Genomic DNA, 22,097 nt, shown 5'->3' with positions numbered 1-22,097 from the left:
ACCTCTAGGCTACACATACACACACACACACACACACACACACACACACACACACACACACTCATACATGTGCACATAAAAACATGCACATATACCATACAGAAAACATAATTACATTTATATACACATAAGCACATACATATACATAAACCACATGAACATAAAAATTGCAAAGATAATATTTATGAGACCAAGCATTCAAATAAAATACCATAAAACACTTACGTGGAAAAGTTGCAAAAAGCAAGAGTCAGAAAAATTTTGCAAAATCATATGGACAAAAGTGACAGGTATCAGAATCACAGAAAAAGAATATAAACATAAACATGTTTAGTCATTTAGAGATACCTGACTGTGACAAAAATGTGTCCAAAAAGTATGAAAATACCTGAAAGAACGAAAAAAATCCTGAAGATGTAAAGGAAAATCCTAACTAGCAATTTCACATGAAAAATATTAAGTCACAGGAAAACCATAAGACTGTTCATCATTACAAGGTTAAAAACATACATGTGTATGTGTAAGTATGTATATGTATATGTGGCATATGGTGTATGTATGTGTGTGTGCGCATGCATGTGTGGTATGTGTGAGTATGTGTGTTATGTGTATGTATGTGTAAGTGTGTGTATGTGTGTGTGGTGCATGTGCATTGTGTGGTGTGTGTGTGTAGTGTGTGTGAGTATATTATGTGTTTATAGTGTATATGTGTAAGTGTGTATGTGTGTGGAGTGTGTGTGAATGAGTGCATGTGTATATAGTATGAGTGTGTGTATGGGTCTATAAGTATGTGCATGTGGTATGTGTGTGTGTGTGTGTGTGTAGCATGTGCGTGTAGTGTGTGTGAGTGTGCATATGTGTGTGCAGTGTGGTGTGTTTGATCATGTGTGTGTGTGATGTGTGTGTGCATGTGAGTGTGCTGTGTGTGATATGTGTATACATATGCATGTGGTGTGTGTGTGATTTTATGTTTGTGTGCATGTAGTGTGTGTGCATGTGGCGTGAGTGTGTATATGTTCGTGTGCTGTGGGTGTGCATGTGCATGTGATGTGTGTGTGTGTGTGTGCACGCGTGCGTGCACACACGCATATGAAATGAACAACAAAAAGAAGTCTGATACTTAGAAGCAATTCAAAACCAAATAAATATGAAGTACAGAAATTAGGTTAAGTAAATAAACAATAATGATTAATAAAATGCAGTATAACAAAATTATTGAACTAATTTCATTTGTATAATTTTCTTTCTCCACTTTTAATAAATATTTTCCACTCCATGTTCAGGAAAGGACGACATTGGACTGCAGACATTTCCCCCTCTCCCCACAAGCGAACATTTTTAAGACAAAATAATAATGCTTGAGATTTATAGAAATAGACCAATTTAAATTGGCTAAAGAGCATGCAACAGCAATGTTTCATTTCTCTTGATTAAAATAATTTTGACCCATCTAAACATGAAGAAATGAAATTTCCATACCAGGATTCAGAAGCTGGAGCCCATTTGCCTTTAAAAATATTAGAATGCAGCTAGGTTCAATCATTACATATTATCTGTGATTGGCCACAGTGTCTAATGTATTCAACACATAATCCTTTACAGAAAAGGTTACTGCAGGATAGTCTCAGTAGAAATTCTTACATTGAATTAGTAGTAATTGTGACTTTCCCTCCAATTCCAGTGTGCATACAGAACTTCCTGCATGGTTTATTGCATGTGCTTAGAATAGAATAAAAACCACTAGAGGCTCAAAAAGATAAAAAAGGAATTATCTAAAAAGCAGAACTACTTTACCAAATTACTTTACACATAACACATCCACAGTTAATTAGAAACCTAAGAGATAATCTAGACGTCATGCTGAGTAGTTTCCTTTGTGGCACTATGACTAAATTACTCAAGAACAAGTTTGAAAAGGAAGGAACTGCTTGGTTTTGGCTCACTGTTTCAAGAGACTCAGTCTGTGGTTGCTCAGTCCCATAAGCTCAGCACAAGCTTTGACCATGTGAGCATGCGGAAGAGAAGACTCTTAACTCCGTGTCAGGAAGCAGAAAGAGATGAGGGAGGGAAGACTGGAGAACCATATAACCTTCAAAGTCATGCTCCTACTACCCTACTCTCTGCAGCTGGGCCCCACCACCGGTCAAAATACTGTCACTAGCCTGAGAGCAAGTGTTCAAAACAGGAGCCTACGCAGGGTACTTCATGCTCGAATCATAATATTGGATATAGTTAAGAAAAGGATTGTTAAGTAGGAAATAGGACTAAGGAAATTATTCTAGGTTTTATGTGCTTCGCCTTTCCTAGCTCCTTAGCTCTTCTGGTCTTAGGATTTCTCTCTCTCTCTCTCTCTCTATATATATATATATATATATATATATATATATATATATATATATATATATATATATATCAACAGGGTCTAATTATGTAGCTTTGGCAGTCCTATAGCTCACTCTGATCAAACTGACCTCTAACTCACAGCAATCCCCCTGCCTCAGCTAGGATTAAAGGTATGCACCACTACACACGGCAACTTTCCCTTTCTTAATAAACTGTTTCTATTTCTAAAAGAAAAGATTCTGAAAACATCCTAGAGGAGTAGAAATGTAGAAATAGACTAAGGAATAAAGACAAAAAAATCTATAGCGTTTCTTTCTGGAATTCCAGAAGAGAGCCAGCATTATTAGAAGAGGAATCTTCAAAGAAATAACACCTGAGAATCCTCCAGTGTTAATAAGAAGCAATTTACCCTGAGTAAAGCAACAAAATCCCAGAGAAGACCCACACAAGGCGGTCACTCTTACCATCAAAAGCCTTCAAAACGAGGAGGAGGTGGTTGGGGAAAAGGGCGTTTAGAGCATCAAGAGACAAGGATGTATTCCTACAAGGAAAATGGTGTCCAACTGACTCCTAAAAACGCCAGTGAACACATGGCTGAAGCTTGAGAGTCAGTAACCCCGGGCTAGAACTCTGTCCCTGGTGACACTGTCTTTCAGAAATAAGAATAGAATACCATCACTGGACAAGTAAAAGCAAGGGAGTGTATTAGTTATACTTCTCTCCACTCTAACCCTGGTGGACATAAAATAAAGGAGGATTTCAGGGGGCAGGGGGTGTATAGACTACCCTCCATCATGGAGGGAAGGCATAGAGCAGTTGCTGACTCCAGAGAGGTCGGAGTTTCCAACTGCCCCTTCTCATGTACTGGTGGGCCAAGAAGCTGATAGCATGGGGTCGGAAGCAGGGGTTATAAAGCTCACCGCCAGTAACCCACTTTCTGCCAACCAGGCCACGTATCATAAAAGAGCTGGGATCCTCTCTCTTGCGAGGGACAGTTCACATTCAAAACTGTAGGACATTTCCTGCTAACAGACTCTCAGTATAAGAACCTCTAAACAACGTATCACGAGTGTATATATCACAGAATGTCTGAAATGCAAGAACAGTGAGTGAAAACACACACACAAAAACACACGCATACTTGTGGCAGATACTCACTATAAAATACAATAGCATCCTGTTCTTCAATTTTGTAAAATGATAAACAGCCAGGGACCATGTTTTTGTTTTAAATATTCCATATTGTTTTTTAGGAAGAAGCACCCAGATGGGGGCAAATGTGCTGGCTTACACTTGTAATCCCAGCACTTGGGAGGTAGAGACTGTGGGACTACTGTCCGTTCTTGTCTACATAGCAAGTCCCAGGCGAGTCAGGCCAAGCGGAAAACCCGATCTTAAAAGGAAGAGAAAAGGAGATGGGGCGGTAGGGGTGATACTGGTTAGTGATTGATTTGTTGGCTTAAATACATGATTTGGAAATGATTCCATGAGATAAACTAAAGAAGGAGAGAGCAAAACATTTAACTTCCCGAAGTGGTGTGCTAAAAGTGAGGAGTGGGGGAAGAACAGAAAGAGAGGGAGGGGGTAAAGGGGAGGGGAGAAGAGACAACTGAATCTGATTAAACCGCACAATGTAAGTAAATCCCCCTTATGGATCCTGCTTTCAGCAGACATTTCTTGAGATAATTAACAAAAATATAAACCTGGCCTGGTTATTATCAGGCAAGTTTTAAAGGGTAGTTATTAAAACTTAACTGTTGGAATTGCACAGTAGCTACACGTAGAGTTGTTATTAAGTTAAAAATACCTTCACGGCTGGCAGTGGGTGTCCCTCTTGAGAAGCAAGGAACGGTTTCAGAGGCAGCAACGTTCTCCAGCCTCTGGGAGGTACGAGAAAGTCCCCAAGGTTGCAGCGTCACAGAATACAGCAAGAAGAGAGTGGAACGTGTAGACCGACTGACCGTCACAGAAGACCAAGGCAGGAGGAGCTTCTGCTGGATCCTCACCCTGCAGGGTCTATGCAGGCAGGCTGTGGTGTCTTCCTTTTCGCCTACTTCCTTCTCTGGGCCACAGCTGCTGCACTGGTCCTTCCTGGTGTGGAGCAAGAGCTCCTGATAGGTGTCATAAAAATGGAGGGACAGAGGTCACGGAATGCCTCTGGCACTTTAGACAAGATCACAATGATCGGCTGGGCCCACCACTACTGGGGTTGAGGTCGCACTTCCTCCAGTCTGTTGGCTAAATGTGACCAGGTGACTGAACTCCGATGAATGGGGTATAAGCAAAGGGGTTGGGCGGGATATCCCGAAGGCCTCCTTGAAAGGGAGGAGGCATATGCTTCCTCTCTTCTTCCTTTTCTGGGAAGTCTGGGACTTAAGCGGCTTCCTCTGAGACTCACACACATGGGCGATGGGTGCAGTGAAGCATATAGAACCTGTTTGAAAAGACTCTCCATGAATGACTCGGTCACTTCTATATAAGAGGAATAAGCTTCTATTTTACACTGCTGCAGTGTTGATCTGAAGGCAAACTTAATCTTTTCTACCGTGAAAGCCTTTCACAATCTCGAAGGCCATGGCACATTTAAACAAGATTACCTTTTGTGCTTTGTAGGGGTGGAGCCTCACTGTCCCCTCTGACCCACATCCCTGGGACGGATGGCACGCAGGTATTCTTCACACCATCCACCTCCTTTCCTGAATTTGCTCCTCTGTCCTCTCAGGATGGTGGAGCCCTGGAGCAGGAGGCAATAGGCCCAGGCTTGCTCTATCACCATACAAGGCCAGGTCTGGCTCACAGGAAGCAGAGAGGGAGAAGGACAGGGACAGGAAGAGAGACAGACAGAGACAGACACAGAGAGAGGCAGAGAGACGGAAAAGGAGAGAGACAGAGTCAGAGTCAGAGTCAGAGACAGAGACAGACAGACAGACAGACACAGAGAGAGGCAGAGAGACGGAAAAGGAGAGAGACAGAGACAGAGTCAGAGTCAGAGACAGAGTCAGAGACAGAGACAGAGACAGAGACAGACAGACACAGAGACACACAGAGAAAAACAGAGGGAGGAAAGGAGAGAGTCAGAGACAGAGACAGAGACAGAGACAGACAGACAGACACAGAGACACACAGAGAAAAACAGAGGGAGGAAAGGAGAGAGACAGAGACAGAGTCAGAGACAGAGACAGACAGACAGACACAGAGAGAGGCAGAGAGACGGAAAAGGAGAGAGACAGAGACAGAGTCAGAGTCAGAGACAGAGTCAGAGTCAGAGACAGACAGACAGACACAGAGACACACAGAGAAAAACAGAGGGAGGAAAGGAGAGAGAGAGACAGAGCCAGAGACAGAGACAGAGTCAGAGTCAGAGACAGACAAACAGACAGACAGACACAGAGACACACAGAGAAAAACAGAGGGAGGAAAGGAGAGAGAGAGAGACAGACCCAGAGAGAGGCAGAGAGACAGAAAAGGAGAGAGACAGAGACAGAGTCAGAGACAGAGACAGAGTCAGAGTCAGAGACAGAGACAGGGACAGACAGACAGACACAGAGACACAGAGAAAAACAGAGGGAGGAAAAAGAGAGAGACAGAGACATGGTGACAGAGACAGAGTCAGAGACAGAGTCAGAGACAGAGTCAGAGACAGAGACAGAGACAGAGACAGAGACAGACAAACAGACAGACACAGAGACACACAGAGAAAAACAGAGGGAGGAAAGGAGAGAGAGAGAGACAGAGACAGAGACAGAGACAGAGACAGACAGACAGACAGACACAGAGAGAGGCAGAGAGACGGAAAAGGAGAGAGAGACAGAGTCAGAGACGGAGACAGAGTCAGAGACAGAGTCAGAGACAGAGTCAGAGTCAGAGACAGACAGACAGACACAGAGACACACAGAGAAAAACAGAGGGAGGAAAGAGAGAGAGTCAGAGACAGAGACAGAGACAGACAGACAGACAGACACAGAGACACACAGAGAAAAACAGAGGGAGGAAAAGGAGAGAGACAGAGACAGAGTCAGAGACAGAGACAGACAAACAGACAGACAGACACAGAGACACACAGAGAAAAACAGAGGGAGGAAAGGAGAGAGAGAGACAGAGTCAGAGACATGGCGACAGAGATAACACTTACACAAGCCATGCAGTGCCCTTTCCCAATTGTTCCTTCATTCTACTCCCAGAGCACCTCTGGCCCCAGCCTGGGGAACACCGAGTCCATGAAGCCTCCCTGCAGCACTCTCTGTGAGTCCTCACACAGCTCTGATGGCAGAGCCTCAGAGCCCAGGCTTCACTACACAAATCCTGTTACAAATCCACACGGATGCCTTTTATGCCTTCAGAATATGGAGGATTTTCATGGAGTATGAAGCTGGGGTTCACTATTTTCTTTGAAAAGTGTCCATTTTTTTCTCTCTTGCAACTTATTTTAGTAACCTCTCCCTAGTCTATTAAGGTGTTAGTCAAGCTTCCCATCTCGGCAGCTCATCTCAAAAACAATGAATCCCTCTAAGGTGAGCATCTGTGGTAGAGCACGGAAGAAAATCCAGCAAGCAGTTAACAGTATTGAGAAATCTATCCCCCTACAGCATTGAGACACGGCTATTTCTCCTGCTTTGCAGATGAAGGAGTGGGATAAGAGGTGACAACGTAATACTTAGTTTCATAGTTAGTGAATGGCAGCTGGTCTAACCCAGATACATTACACCTCAGAGCTCACCTGATAATTCATCGTACTATATAAACTGACCAGTGTTTGTTTAAGACAGGCTGGCCCATGAATCTTCAGGGTCCTCTTTAATCTCAGGTTAGATATGCAGAACCAGTAAGTCTACTTGCAGGCTACAAAAGGCAAGCAAGATACTGAGATTTTTGACCTGGAAGCCCAGTTCTCCAGCTGAGCCCTGCCACTGCCCGGCTGCTGACTGGGACCGCTGCCTGACAGCTGTTGCTACTCATTTAACCCGCCACAGAACACTGAGATTCTCCAAGGATACACTGCGATTTTTGAATCATTGAATTCCGGTTCCCAGCAATCTGACAATTAGCAAACACGAAATGCAAAGTCTTCCGTAAGCACAGATAAATTCAAATGATATGCACCCCATCGTCAGCTGGCCATGAGCGGTAGTCTTGCCCTCAAAAATCTTTCCAAGCTCCCCAGGGCTTGGGGCGGGGGACCAGTGGGCAGTCCTCCCATCATGCTCTGCCAAGGATCGCCATGTTGGAAATGCCGGTGTGCAGGGCTCCAGGTCTGTTCCTACCTCTAGCATTCATGAGGACCTCGGTGCACCATGCTTCCTCTGAACTTCCGCTACTCACTATTGAAGCGGAGAATCCATTCTTTGAGTTCCAGGTCCATATTTTAATTTAGAGCCAGATCTTATTTTTATCTGACCACATTCAGAAATCAACGGTCAAGAACTGTTCATTTGAAGAAGACATGCACACTGATTCCCATATTCATCAGTGGAACACAGCTCTGCTGCTGTTTGTAATTGTGAGGACAGGATACAGGCACTTTTCGAAAACCCCAGCATGCACCGCGAGGACCACTGAGAGGAAAAACCTATTAGCCTGATAACCAGACATTACAGGAAACTTGTGTCTTAAAAGCTTTTCTCTCAGAGAGTAACAAGCCATAAACTGGGCCTGATCTATTTCAGATCCATCAGCCTCATATTACATGTGTATGTGTGCCCCTGTACATATGCATAGGTTCACAGAAGAATACAGATTTTTTTTCTTCTGAGTTTTAAGTATGAAATAAGAGGCAGGTGTGTTGGCACAGTTCTCCAATCCCAGCACTCAAGAGGAAAAGCGAGAGCAGGAGTTCAATGTCACAGCAAGTTTAAGACCAGCCTGGACTACACAAGACCCTGTCAGTCAATTAATTAATATTAATTTTAATTAATTACCTAATTAATTAAGTGAGTGACTTTGAGCTGGCCCAGTAGATGAAGTGCTTCCCATGAAATCAAGAGAACTGAAGTTAGGACCCGAACCATGGCAGCTTCCTGTAGGCAAGCAGAGAGAGGAATCTGTAGAGTAAGCTGGCTAGCCAAGCTAGCCAAAAATGGTAAGGTCCAGGTTCAGCAAGAGACTATAATATGTTGTAAGGTAAAGAGCAATTGAGAAAGACACTTGACAGCCACCTAGGGTCTCTACACATATACACACACATGCCTACGCACATGCAAATACACACACACATGTGCATACACCCAACATGCCCATGCATGCACACACAAATATATATTAGTAGCACATATTAAAATAGGACCGTAAGTAAATAGTCAAAAATGGCTGGGGATATAGTTCAGCATTACAGTGCTTGCATAGCATGAGTGAACCCTTAGGCTCAATCTTGAGGACTGAGGGGTCTCTGTGTGTGTGTGTGTGTGTGTGTGTGTGTGTGTAAGAGAGAGAGAGAGAGAGAGAGAGAGAGAGAGAGAGAGAGAGAGAGAGGTCAGTACACTGGTGTTCTCATTAGGGGTTGAATAAAAGGTCTACAATCCAGCAGACTGAGGTATGTGTCACAGGTAATGACCGAGCTATTATTCTGAATGATAATTCTAGGCTTGCACCAAACACTTTGCCTAATTAGACTTCACACAGGGGGGGAAATGCTTTAATATTTAACAAGTATAATGGTGCAATCAATGTACACAAATCAGGCCTGATAAGGAGTATTGCTTATTAAAGAGAAAGACGGATGGCCACGGGAAGGTATAATCATTAAATGTAAAATCTTACAGGCTCCAACTGTGAACACCAGCCACATACTTTAAAATCGACTCTTCACCCACAGACACTCCATGCATTATTTAGTCTGGTCCTCGTGCTCTGTTCAACTACAGATACACTAACACCACAGATTTAATACAAAATAAAAAGTAAGGATAATACTACTAATAAAAGCTTGGTCCATGTCCTTGACATTTCTCAAAGCTGTCCTTTTCTAAGCTACTTTTGCTGGCGTCACAATCCCAGAAAGTCGAGATGTCCAACATCTCTCTTGTAATCACTTCGGCTAGGTAATTAGCCCTCCTTTTTATTACCTTCAAGAGCACTTAAAGCCTTGGAAGCCTTCCTGACTGCATTAGATCCAGCCTGACACAAGACGATGAATACATAATTTGCTTATAGGTAATTCTTAAGAAAGCACACAGTAAACAGAAATAGAGTGAAAACAGGCACAGTTACTAGCTGTGTGTAATAGTAAAAGATGTTGAGCCTGAGTTTTCTGCTTGCTTTACCCGGTCAGCTTCCCATTCACAAACTGGGATCCCAGAGAGTCCTTTGCTCATTTATGAACACTGTTTCTGACTCACCCTGTTGGTGACAGAACTCCTGAATTTGTTGACCTATACGTATTCATTGAAAGCCTCATGTGCATACATCCTGCGCTAACCTTACCACAGGCATTGGAATATATCAAAAACATTAGAGGCAAGGGCTAGGGGTGGGAGCCTGGGCTGTGCTCTCTACACTCAGGAATCTACAGACTGATCCAGTGATGACGTAAGAGTAGCAAAAGTGTCTACAGTCCTATATCGTGGTTAGTTGTTTGGTTTTGTTTATTTTAGAAGGTCTCATCTAGCCTGTGACAACCTTGAATTTACTGTAGCTGAAGATGACTTTGAACTCTTGGTCCCCTTGCCTGTACTTCCCAAGTGGTGGCATTGCTAACATGCACCAGTATCCCTTGCTTTATATAGGGACTGAACTTAAGGCTTCATGTACACTAAGTACTACTAGCCCAGCTACGTCCCCAGCTCATAACATCACGGTGTCACTTGTTGAGCATAGAAAATACAATAAACAGGATCAAAAGCTTCCTTTTCCTTTTTGGGTTCAAATGCACATGGTTCTTTTTTGTGTAGGTTCTTCCTACACAATGACCAGACCCAACCATGAGAAACAATTTCCACAATGGTAAATGAATTCTATAAGGAAAGTGTTTCAATAGTACTTACTTTATAGTAAGTAACTTTGATCCTTCTGCACACGCTGTATTCCAGGAGGAAAACGAGACCTGTGCTTAATTGAAAACCACATTATTCAACACCTGACAAGCCCCAGTGACACACATGCCATGTCTTTCCATATGCGCATCCTATTTGCCTCCAAACAACTCCTCAGAACTATTCTGAGAAATAAAATCTCTTTATTTTCAGAAAGATCATAGATTTGCAATGCAGAGAAACAGCGTTTCACATTTTAACTAACAGGCTGAAACTGTACAAGTGAAACCTGAAACCGAGATATCACACACACACACACACACACACACACACACACACACACACACACACACACGCATGCATTCTTGCAAACACTCCAGTGCATGTATGGATATGAGTATAGCTATAAGTGGAGGCCAAAGTTTGACATTAGTTTTCTTCCACTATTTCTCCTTTTTCTTTTCTTTTCTTTTTTTTTTTTTTAAGACAGGCTCTTTCATCGAAACTGGAGCCCACCAATTTCTAACTCTGGAGCTTACCAGGATGTCTAAATTGACTGACTTCCGAAGATCTGCCTGCCTCTCCTGTTCATCACCCAGTGCTGAGTTACAAATACCTACCCTTGGGCCTTCTATGAATGCTGGGAGCCAAACGCAGGTTCTCATGGTTGCCCAACAAGCACTTTACTGAGCCCCAGCCCCTTATTTCCATTTCTGATTTTTATGAATTCTGCAAGATGTGAAAAGAGATTTCTGTGCTTTTGATATGGTCACTGAGTGCTTACCATCCAAGAGGAAGCATTCTACGTGACACTAAACCTTCCTTTGTAGGGCTTTACTCTTCTGAACCCCTAAGGCCAGAAGCTCTCATTCGTTCCGTTCGTCTGTGGCAGCACCAAGCACACAGTAGGAGTGTATAACTGACTCTGAAACTTGGGAGCAGGCAGAGCTGTAAGTCGAATTACTGTAGAGGTGCCTAGAATTGTCTCTAGCCAGCCACCATACTTAACGATGTTGCGTGCCCAATTGTAATAGCATGGTGGAAACCATCCACCTGTATCATCTCATCCCTAGACTATCACGTCACTTGGTGGCTGAGTCATCTTAGATTAGTCCCTCCTGGCCTTCTGCATGTCCACAGTGAAACTCTGCAGACTGTCTCCAGTGACCCAGGACTTGTGCAAAACACTGACATGAAACCAATGATTTCAGAAGTACTAGTGCTTCTATGGCTATAGTTTTACTATCCAACGGTCTTCTCATTACTTCTAGCTTCAAGAATACTGCTTTGTGGACTCTGCAAGCCCTCTAGGAGAAAAATAACTCATTCAATCAGTGTGGCCACTCTATTTTTAATCTTATATTTCTAATGTCTATTTATAATTACATTATTTTTTAATATTTATTATTTTATGTGTATGGGTGATGTGCCTACATGTATGTCTGGGTACCATGTCCTAGATAGCCAGAGAAGGGTACCAGATCCCCTAGGCCTAGAGATACAGATGGTTATGATCCATCATGTGGGTTTTGGGAATCAAACCTAGATCTTCTAGAAGAGCAGACAATGCACTTAACCTCTGAGCCACGCTCCCACATGAATTTATTTAATTAGCAAAGCCAACTTCATTTAAGTTTACTCTACTACTCACTCCCTAACTCTCATTTGTTGGTGATGAAGAACAGCTACAGACCCTGGCCATTCACACTGCCATTCAGCCCCCAAAAGAGCCAACAGTCCTAGTAAAGAACCACATCTCTCTGTACCCTCTTCAGCCCAAGATAATCCAGCACCACATCAAATACACCTTTTCATGCTTTCCAGCAATCAGATTTACAAAATGCAAACACTTTCATGTGTTTGCACAAGAAACCCTTGGCCACCAGTTAGATTCACTATTGTGAAAGTATGAGCAGAGATTGGAGAGACCCACAAATATTCTCTATTCGGTTCATGAGGTCATTAACTGCTACCCTGTGTAGACAGATTACCAAAAGACATCATAAGTAGTCTGAGTTACTTACATTCATGGAAGTCAAAAGACTCATGGGAGATATAGAAATCCATTGTTTAACAGGAAGCCCTGGTCACACTGCCCTCAATCAAAAACTTAAGCTATGCAAAGGTACTGCAGTAGCCAATCTTGACTGTCAACTTGACAGGACTTAGAATTGATTGCCAAGGAAACATTCCTCTAGATAAATCTGTGAAAATGTTCTGAAGAGGAGGTTTAATTTAGTAGGAAAGTCCCCTGGCTGATGCTAGTGACATTCCCTGTATTGTGGTCCCAAAGCGATGGAGAAATAATCTGAGACTCAGCATCCATAGCTCTTTGCTTCCTGACTGTGAGTGTAAGGAGATCAGGCAACCATGTGTGCTCACTCACCAATGCATCTTCCCCACCACCATGGACTTTTCTCTCAAAAGAAACACTCTTCCCTCCTTGAGTTGCTTTATCTAGTATCTTGTCATAAAAACAAGGAAGTAACTAATGTGGGTACCCAGTGCGGTCTTCTGGGATTCCTCTCACCACTTACCACAGTGGCACATGCTCAGTGGGAATCCAAAGGCATATTGAGTTATAACAATCTAAAACTTGAAGACAATAAGAAAACAATCCAAGAGTAGACTTTAGAGACTCAAGATCCAGGGCAAACACCTCAGTCTCCTTCTAGTCTCTCAAATTTCCTCCCAAAAGAAAACTAGAAAATAATTCTTTTCTTTTCCATGTATTAAGCACCTGCCATGCAAAACACATCTACAATTAATGAGCTACAAACATCTCAATTAATGAGCAAACCCCAAATAGAAAAACCATGATAAATTGATTCGTACTCTAGGTGAGAAACTGGAATCTAGAGAACTGACTTGCCTAAGATCACAAAGGCACTGTATAGATTTGAACTTTGACCAACTCACACCATCTCCAAAGCCACAGTCCTCAGGTCACTGCTTCCTCATCCCAGGCATTAGTTCCCACGTTTTCTGAAGGTCTTGGGTCTCTCTGCGTGCTCATTCCAACAACCTTTCCCAAATCCACTAACTAACATGAATTTCACTTTAAGGATCATTCCTCTTTTTTTTCCAAAGCTCCCTCTGCTATGTTTTTAAAGCTATCTTGTTGCTTTTCTGTTAATACACTCTATGAATCCCATAAAAATGGGATTTTCAGAATTACCATAAATCGCTCTAAACATATGATTCTCTAACCCTATCCTGCATTTATTTTTTTTCCACTTTTTTTTTTCAAAACCCTGACTCAGGCTTTGCTTGCACCTGGGCAGGTCCTATTTACTCACTCGCAGAAGGGTAGGCTCAGGCCTAGGTGCCACCACACAGTAAATAATGTCTCCAGGCCTCCATGACTGAATGAGCCAGTTCTAAACTGTAATGATTCTGTAAAACCCACATTCCTGCCCCACCACACACAGCATCTACTCTGCACACCAAACAAGGCTGCTCATTATCATAAAACCGCCAGGCACATCTTGGTAGAACCCACCCTGGCCGGCAACACAGCCCACTATACAGGCTGTGCCAACAAGACACACCCAGGGGCCTCGGTGGTTCTGGCTTCCTGCCACACACTGAAACAGACATGGATGTCTAACTGAATCCCCAAATGGAAGGGGGGAAAGGAGGCTCGTTTCTTCTGTGATATAAACTAACCCTTGAAATCTCAAGTGGGAATTGGCCAAGAGCTAATAATTTTGATTTAGCTCCTTGCTGTGCAAGGATGCACCACCTTCAGAAAAGCCTGTCAGGCCATACACCAAGCTAGAGATATAGAAGGGCTTCAGTTCTCTTGTGAGTTCCTGGGCAGAGCCTTTCTGTAAGCTCTGTAATTCAGAACCACCAAACCAGCCCCAGCCCCAGAGCCCAGCCCCAGCCCCAGACCCACCCAGCCCCAGACCCCAGACCCAGACCCAGACCCAGACCCAGCCTCAGCCCCAGCCACAGCCACAGTCCCATCAAGTAACAATCTGCCAAGTGTTGGCCTTGCATACCCCAAAATCCTGAACATTTTCTGCTTTGGCCTACCTCAAACTTCACTTCTAACTTGTTCCAATTTGCCTAAATACCCTCTCTTTACCCTGCAGCCTCAGCCTTATTCTACACCAGAAGCATCTACAGTAAGCACTAAGCTGCCATGGGCTCCTAGAAGTCAGCCTCTTCTGGTCAGCTTCGGTAATGACCAAGTGGGGTAGGGAGCCTGGGCTAGCAAGTGCCAGTTCACAGGTTACCTAATATCATCGCCCAGTCTGCCCCAGCTCCATGAGGGAGAACCAGAAAAGAACATTCTTTTCAAGGGTTGACCACACTCTACCTTGGACTTAGGTGTCACTACTTTTATGCTTCTCTGACCAGTCAGTACTCGATGGAAGAAGGGAGGGATGGGAGGCCATGAGAGGAGACAGTTAAGGAGGAACAGTAGGGAGGCACAGTCATTGCCTACTTCCAGTGGCATGGCATTTTTCTGAGGGCTCTAATTCTGGCAAGAAGTCAAAAATGTATTGTCCCCATTATGCATGCAAAATCCATTCACAGAAACTAAGTGGTGGGGCTTAAGAAGAGATCCAGCTGTGCTAACAAACCCAGCACGGCCCAGCTCCAAGGTATAACACGCACCCTCTCCCTACATTGTCCCCTTCTTTATAGTTTTTGAATTATCTAGTAGAAAGCCTTTATGTAACGTGAGCACTTTGCTCAATGAATGCATGAATGAATGACTGGCCCCAGCCTTCCCTTTTACCTTCTGAAACCCACACATTTGATTTTATCCATATATTCTTTTTGCAACGTCCCTGCAAAGTGCCTTGATAAGAGGTTAACTATCAGCCAGGCAGTGGTGTGGCACGCCCAGCACTGGGAAAACTGAGGCAGGCAGACCTCTGAGTTTGAAGCCAGCCTGGTCTACAGAACAAGTTCCAGGATGCCTGGAGCTACCCATAGAAACCTTGTCTTGAGAGAGAGAAAAAGACAGAGAGAGAGGCAAAGGGAAGGGTAAAAAGGAAGAAGTTCATTGTTACATAGGACAGCTATTTACAATATATTTTGGGCTACTAGAGAAAATTCTGGATGTACAAACATATAAATAACAAGTGTTGAAGCAAGTCTGAAAAAGCTCCATTTGTTATCTTGCTCTATCTCTCCTGCCCAGGAATAGATACCAATACAATAATGGAAATCAATGCCCTATGTTTCACCAACCCTCAGAACTCCAAGACATTTACCCAACTGTCAATTCAAGGAGCTTATGTTGGAAAAAAGACCAAACAGCATGAACAAAAAATAAAAACAAATCTATGGAGACTAGGGAATAGCTCAGTCAATAAGAAGCTTGCCTACTGTGCAAACCTGAGGATCTTGAGTGGTGCCCAGGATCCACAGAGAATGCAGGCTGTGGTGGTGCGTGTGCACTTGCAACCCTGGTACTGGGGAGACAGAGATGTGCACTCACTATCCAGACAGCCCACCCTAACCAGCGGTGGATAGCTCCTAAGAGAAACACCACCTTACCTTGACTTCTGCTACACAAGCATGGGAACTTACATACATTCGCACACCTATCACACGTACATGGGAGAGGGGGATGGGAATAGCAGATGTTCCCGTGGGAGCAGGCAGATGTAGATTAAGGCCCAGCTCTAGCATCCAACCTTACACAAGTGTCATCACCGAAACCTTCGTTCTCTCACCTGTAGAGTGCAAATAACAACAGTACACACAGCCCAAGGTGGCAGCGCAGACTGCATGAGCACCTCATGCCCCATACTTAACACAGCACTAACCAAGTTTATAATGGAAAGAACCACATTGCAGTGAAGTATAAGGAGAAACCTTCGATGAAGTATCCGGCTTGGCAAGTATTACCAGAGAGGGCAAATTTGCTGCATCTTTGCCATCGGGTATGTCTGTGGCTATGGTGACCTTGACCTAAACTGAAAGCAACCCAGGCAGTAATTATAATAAACACCAGCAGAGATATATACGTATGAATGTATACAATTTACCATGTGGTAGGCATTCTTCTCAGCACATCCGTAGACATGGCTGTGTAGAATGTGCCCCACAGGAACTGACAGCAAGGAGGGTAACTGGCTCTGACCTCTGATGTGCTATGTGTTTGCCAACCTTAACAACCTGGCCCAAGATGGCCAATCACACATGAAAGAACTACCCAAGTGCTAAATCATACAAGGACAACTCATGGGCAAGCAGCAGCACCAATGTAGCCACAAGTGTCTAGGCTAGGTACGGTGGAGCCTGCCTGTAATCCAGGATTCTGGAGGCTTAGGCAGGGACAGGCTTACAGATTCAAGGTCGGCCTCAGCTGCACTAGGAGGAGCCTTTCTAACGAGCAATTTAAGCAGATGAGAAGGAAAGACGAAGAGGTCACTTTTGAGGGTGCCCTGAAACAGAATAGATGATGTTCACAAAACTATCAGTGAAGATTGCTTATCTAAGCTATGCCTTGGGAATACAAAAATCAAATCAGTATAAACAGGCAGCTCACGCCTACCTACTGCGCTTTCTGTTTCCCTCTTCATCAACCCAAATGTTCTCGGTGTGTAGAAATAAAGCAAGGGAGCAGATGCGACCCCAGGATAACCAAATGTTTGGTTTTTGCCTCGCCTAAAAACAACAGAAATCATCTGTGCAGCCTGTGCTTAAGTGATGGGTTCAAAAGAATTCCCCGCTCACGGTTGTCATTTCCTTACAGGTGGCACCTCCCAAATGCAGGTCTCTAAAAATGACTCACAGGTATGAAGAGCCATTCATTTCCTGCACCTTGGGCAAGCATCCATAATCTTTGTGAGCTTGGAGCTCTTGCCTGAACTAAATCACTGTGCTCTGCAGCAAGCTATATGTCCGTCACTCTGGCTGAGGCTCAACTCTGTCTTGGGGAGAGGAAGGATAGGCTGAGAGGTGCCAAGCCCTTCCCTAGCTGGAGGTTAAAACCTCTTCTGCTTCTAGAAAAGCATTCCTTTGTATAAACAGGATCTGCACAGCTCTTTGATATGCCAGAACCCTAAAAGCAATCCAAAGAATTCTGCTTAATCAGGGGGAAATAATAATAATAAATCTTCTACGGCCTTCACAATTAAACTTAGTCCTCTTATTTTGTTCCTTAACCACAGACTGGACTACTTCATAGAAAAACAACAACAGTCGTATTACCTTGTTTTCAAATCATAACAGGGGGAAATATGAACTGGATGTCTGTAATGTTTCTGAATTCAGAAAGGTTCTGCTGAATAAAAAGAGAAACCCCTTTGTAAGATTTGGGGGTGCTGCATTCTCTTACCTTAGCCAATGTTTCAGTGCAGAGTAAAAGTGCTTAGTTTCTCAAAATAAATTAAATCTTACTGGAAACCTGAAAATGCTCTCTTATTTATTTACAAATAATATGGCTATATTGGGGGTAATAATACCTGTTTACAGACATGGTCCGTGTTCCTTTTACAAAATAAGTTATTTATAGGAAATAAAGACACCTTTAAGTTTCAACAGATATTTTCAGGCCTGACTAACTTCATATAAAATCAGAAAATACAAAGGCTTTTCAAAACTCATAGCTGGGTGTAGTAGGTCTTATAGGATCACTGCAAGGTTGAGGCCAGCCTGGGCTACCTAGGTGAGGCTCTAACTTAAACAGAAGATATCTTTTAATGCTACATTATAGAATGTAACAAGACATTTTGAAGATAGATTTTAATGTAGCTCCAAGAATAAAAAGAGGCAGAGAAGAAAAAAGGGGAGGGGGATAGGGAGGAGCTTCAACTGGCTACATAAAATCCCTTGACAAGCAATTTATAGTACTTTAGTCCTACAAGCATCCATTTAGAAAGAAAAGCTATTTTAAATACACTGAAAGATTAGGTGAGAAAAAATTCCACCAAAAACAGATGGACACACACACACACACACACACAAAGAAAAACATTAAAATCTACATCTGAATCATATATTTATTTTCTAAATTTAAAAAATTCCATATCTGAATATTATGATGTGCAAAGTAAGAAAGGAAGCCAAATTTTAAGTCTCTACAATTATGTTTTAAAGTGCATTGATTCCATCAAAGGGAACTTCGTTCACTTCCGGGTCATTGTTAATGCTTTTTATATGCACATCCTTCTCTCATCAAGGAGTCCACTTTCTTTGCTACCTGTAAGGACAGAAGGATAGGAACAAATGACAGCCCGGGGTAATCCAGTGTGCAGAGGAGGCCCCTAGTGGCAGAACCACTACTACGAGACCTCGGCTATTACAAGTTTTATAAGAGCACTTTATCACAGGACCCAAATCAATAGGTAATAAAGTCTACCTGAGCTCAGCCTCTTCAGTACCTCTGTTAGCCTTAATATATGGGAGAGCTATAATTTACAGTCCCAAGGTCCTTTCATCAGGAATCCGCGAAGAAGGATGTGAACTGAAGAATAACTTCATTACACAGTAAGTTTCAAACCTATAAAGGCAGGCGTGCTGAGTCCTTACTGCTTGCCATGGTGGGGTTGGACGGCACAAGGGAAGCAGGAGAGACAACAGTCACTCACGGCTTACTGATTCTCCTCTGACCTCTGAGTGTGCCATCATTTTAGTAAGCACAGAACTGGGAAACAGGGAGACTGGGAAGTCCACTTCGTCATCCCGCATCCCGATGATGGGTTCTCAACCCAAAAAAAAACCATGATGCATTGCCTACTATCTTTCTCTAGAATTCCAACTCCTTGGTTCAAACAGCCAAGCAAGGAATGCTATGAGGGAAATCCGATGGCCTTCAGGGGTCAATGGCCTCATGGACGGATGCATAGATGGAGTATGAATGAATGGGCCAAAGAGTGCATAAAAGGAGGAATTATTATGGTTAAAGTTTTAAGTATCAAAACCTATCTAAACCGTATTTAAGTGAGGCAAATAGCCCTCGGGAGGGGTCTACTGTGCTCTGAGCACTTAGAAAAAGAATGTTTTCTTTTCACTCTGGCAAATACTGTTATCAAATGAGGAGTATTGCAACCATTTTGCACATCAGGAGCCTGATTGGTATTGGAAAGAACGAACAACTGGCCCAGAGTCGTGCAGCTAAATGTCAGATGAGCTTCTTGGATGCTAGTCCTCTGGACCAGCAAAGCACAACCTCACAATAATGTAAGTGGGGTTGATGTAAACGTTGGATCTTTTTCTTCTTTGAAGCTCGCTGATATGGTTTACAACTAGATATATAAGATCCGAGACAAGAAGATGGAGAGAAATAAAAGTAATGTCGAGTGATTTGGGGTGGCAGCAGGTGTGTCCTAATCTGAAAAGTTCAAGCTTGACAATTACACCGAGTTAATTAATCAAAAGCCAATCGCACAGAAAAACCTCAGTGCTTTAAGTATATTCATGACTTTTGGCTTGGGCTGTACTGATAGCCGTTCTTCGTTCTACTGCGTTCTATAGGCTGCACCATGTTGGACACACCCATTGGGTAGTTCAGAGCACTAATGACCATGTATTAAGTTCCTACAATGGGCATTGTCCATCTCATATTTTCCCAGAATTGGCATTTTCTGGAAGCTCAACACATGATCCCTCTATCACAGCAATCCCTCTTGTTTGTGTTCGGGTGGCCTTTTCTGCCTAGAGAACCAGTTACTCTCTGCCTAACGCTTCTGTCTCCAAGTTTGACAGACTTCTCTCCACGCGGCAGAACCCATAGTTTATTAATGCTCGCAGTTCACAATAATTGGGGCTCTCTTGTATAAAAAGTGTCAACACAATCCAAGAAACCCCATAGAATTGCTAGGATTTACTAGATATTTAAATTTCTTATAAATATAGTTAGTTGTCTTTAATGACATTTAAGTCAAAACTGTGCCAAGACGTTGCAATCTGAATTTTTAAAAAAAATGGATTTTGCAAACTACAGCCATGCTATCATTCATTACTCTTTCATTTTTAGCGTCCACTGAGGCTCAGCGTTTAGACAACAGTGTTAACGTCTTTTCCTCTATAACTTCATAATCACTGACACAGGGGTACAGGTGCAGGAAGTGTGGCGGAAACAAACAACTTTGCCTTCGCCAGGCACAGCTCACAGCTTTCCTTTTCCTCCAGCCCTCAGAATCCCCCACTATACCCCAAGACCATGCCCTGGGAAAGCTTCTCCCCCAGCCCTGGCGCACACAATTGCATGGAGTCACACGCAGATGTGAAGACCCTTGGGATACAGAGAGTCACCGTCGCTCCGGCACAATGCGGGGAGCGACCTGCCATGGGCCACCCTCTTCATCACAGCAAATATAATCCAAGAACAGCAAACTAGAGGCACCCCTACATATGCCATGGCTACTTTGAAGTGGGGTTTCTGGAGAGTAAGCCAACAGCGGAGGGCTCAATTAACGCTGAAGAAGCTGAGCTGACCGCGGGGTGCGGCACGGGGGACCCTCGCGCGTCCACCTAGAGGCGCCGCGCCCTCCACGCGCCTAGCCAGGGCTACAGCGGGCAGTGATCCGGGAGTCCTCAGCCCTAGGCAGCAGTGGTCGATGGAAGCCAGCTGTGCGGGCGTCCTCCGGACTGACAGAGAGCCACCCGGAGGTCGAGGTCGGGGGCAGTGGCACGGACAGGCAAACGACAGCGACACACCCGCAAAACAGCGGGCCACGCCCGTCCAGCCCTCTGGTTAGGGGACCCCTACTTACCCCAAGCAACCCTGCAGACAGCGGAGCCGGCTCCCTTGGCTACGCTGCTCCCGCCCGGCGCCGCCGAACTTTCCCTCCTGCGAGGCGGCCCTGGGCTCGGCTCCACCTCCAGTTCCAACAGCCGCTGAGCCTCCAGGGATCCGGAGCAGTAGGGGGAGGGGGAAAGCGGGGAGCGCGGGCTGAACAGCGGCCAAGCACTGCGCCCGCCTCCGGGTGGGAGCCGAGGAACCACGAGCCCGAGTGGTGGGGGTAGCGTGGGCCTCAGGGCTGGGGTCGTGTATGGCTGCAGTCATCCAATTCCACCAGGGCCAGTCTGCAGTGCGTCCCGGTTCCAGGTACGAGCAGAGCAGGGTGCCCTGGTTGAGAGACTGCCACTGCAGGGACCATGAGTGGAGAGCAGGGTCTCTCCTGCACCATGGAGTCTTCAAGTGTGATTGATCGCAGACATCGAGGAGTTAGCGATAGGGACTAGGGCACTGTTGGAAACTGTGCCCCAAGGGAGAGGGGGCGTCTATCCTACAAGTTCACCCCCATTCCCCCACTCATCCTCGAGTCATTTGCTCTGCTCGGACTGTCCTAATTCCAAAGATGGCTTGCATCCAAAACTTCCTAAACTGTACTTGAGAGAATTAATAAGATCGTCGCTGTTTTTGGTGCCCTGAGTTGTGGCGATAAGGCCTTCACTAAGCTTTCATTTACAGATGATCAGAAACCCCTTTAACCCTTCAGCCCCAACTGTGGCTAAACGACGTCTATAAGGACCTCTGGCGGCCGCATCCCTACAGCAACTTCCCGAGATTCGTGGGAAAACTAGAAGGATCCGTGTTTACCAAATAAACAAAGCATACGGTGTACCTTCTCTGACTGCATCAAAGTACTGCGTGATGGGAAGGTAACAAATAGTTAATTCCGCACAGACATGCACACACCTATGTGGACATAAGTTATCACTCACAGGCATCCTCAAAAGGCAATTGGATGGCAATTTCCACTTGCAGATTGAAGTCACTACGTGGAAGTCAGGGTTACTTACAGGTTTTGTTAAGGTTTTTTGATTTCACACTCAGTGAGTAGCCACGCAAATTCCCCAGAGCTTTTGTTT

General features: G+C 44.2%; 1 protein-coding gene across 1 annotated transcript in view; it reads right to left on the bottom strand.

The window, feature by feature from the left end:
* The window catches only part of Csgalnact1 (chondroitin sulfate N-acetylgalactosaminyltransferase 1), a 333,334-nt gene extending 312,194 nt beyond the window's left edge, over positions 1-21,140 (bottom strand). The window contains exon 1 of the mRNA XM_032919242.1: positions 20,996-21,140. The gene's annotated coding sequence lies outside the window, so the exon portion shown is untranslated. The remainder of the gene's footprint in view (positions 1-20,995) is intronic.
* Positions 21,141-22,097: the final 957 nt, after the last annotated feature.

Source organism: Rattus rattus, chromosome 13 (genome assembly GCF_011064425.1).
Source record: "Rattus rattus isolate New Zealand chromosome 13, Rrattus_CSIRO_v1, whole genome shotgun sequence".
Classification (NCBI taxonomy): Eukaryota; Metazoa; Chordata; class Mammalia; order Rodentia; family Muridae; genus Rattus; species Rattus rattus.
This window is presented reverse-complemented; position numbering and strand designations above follow the sequence as displayed.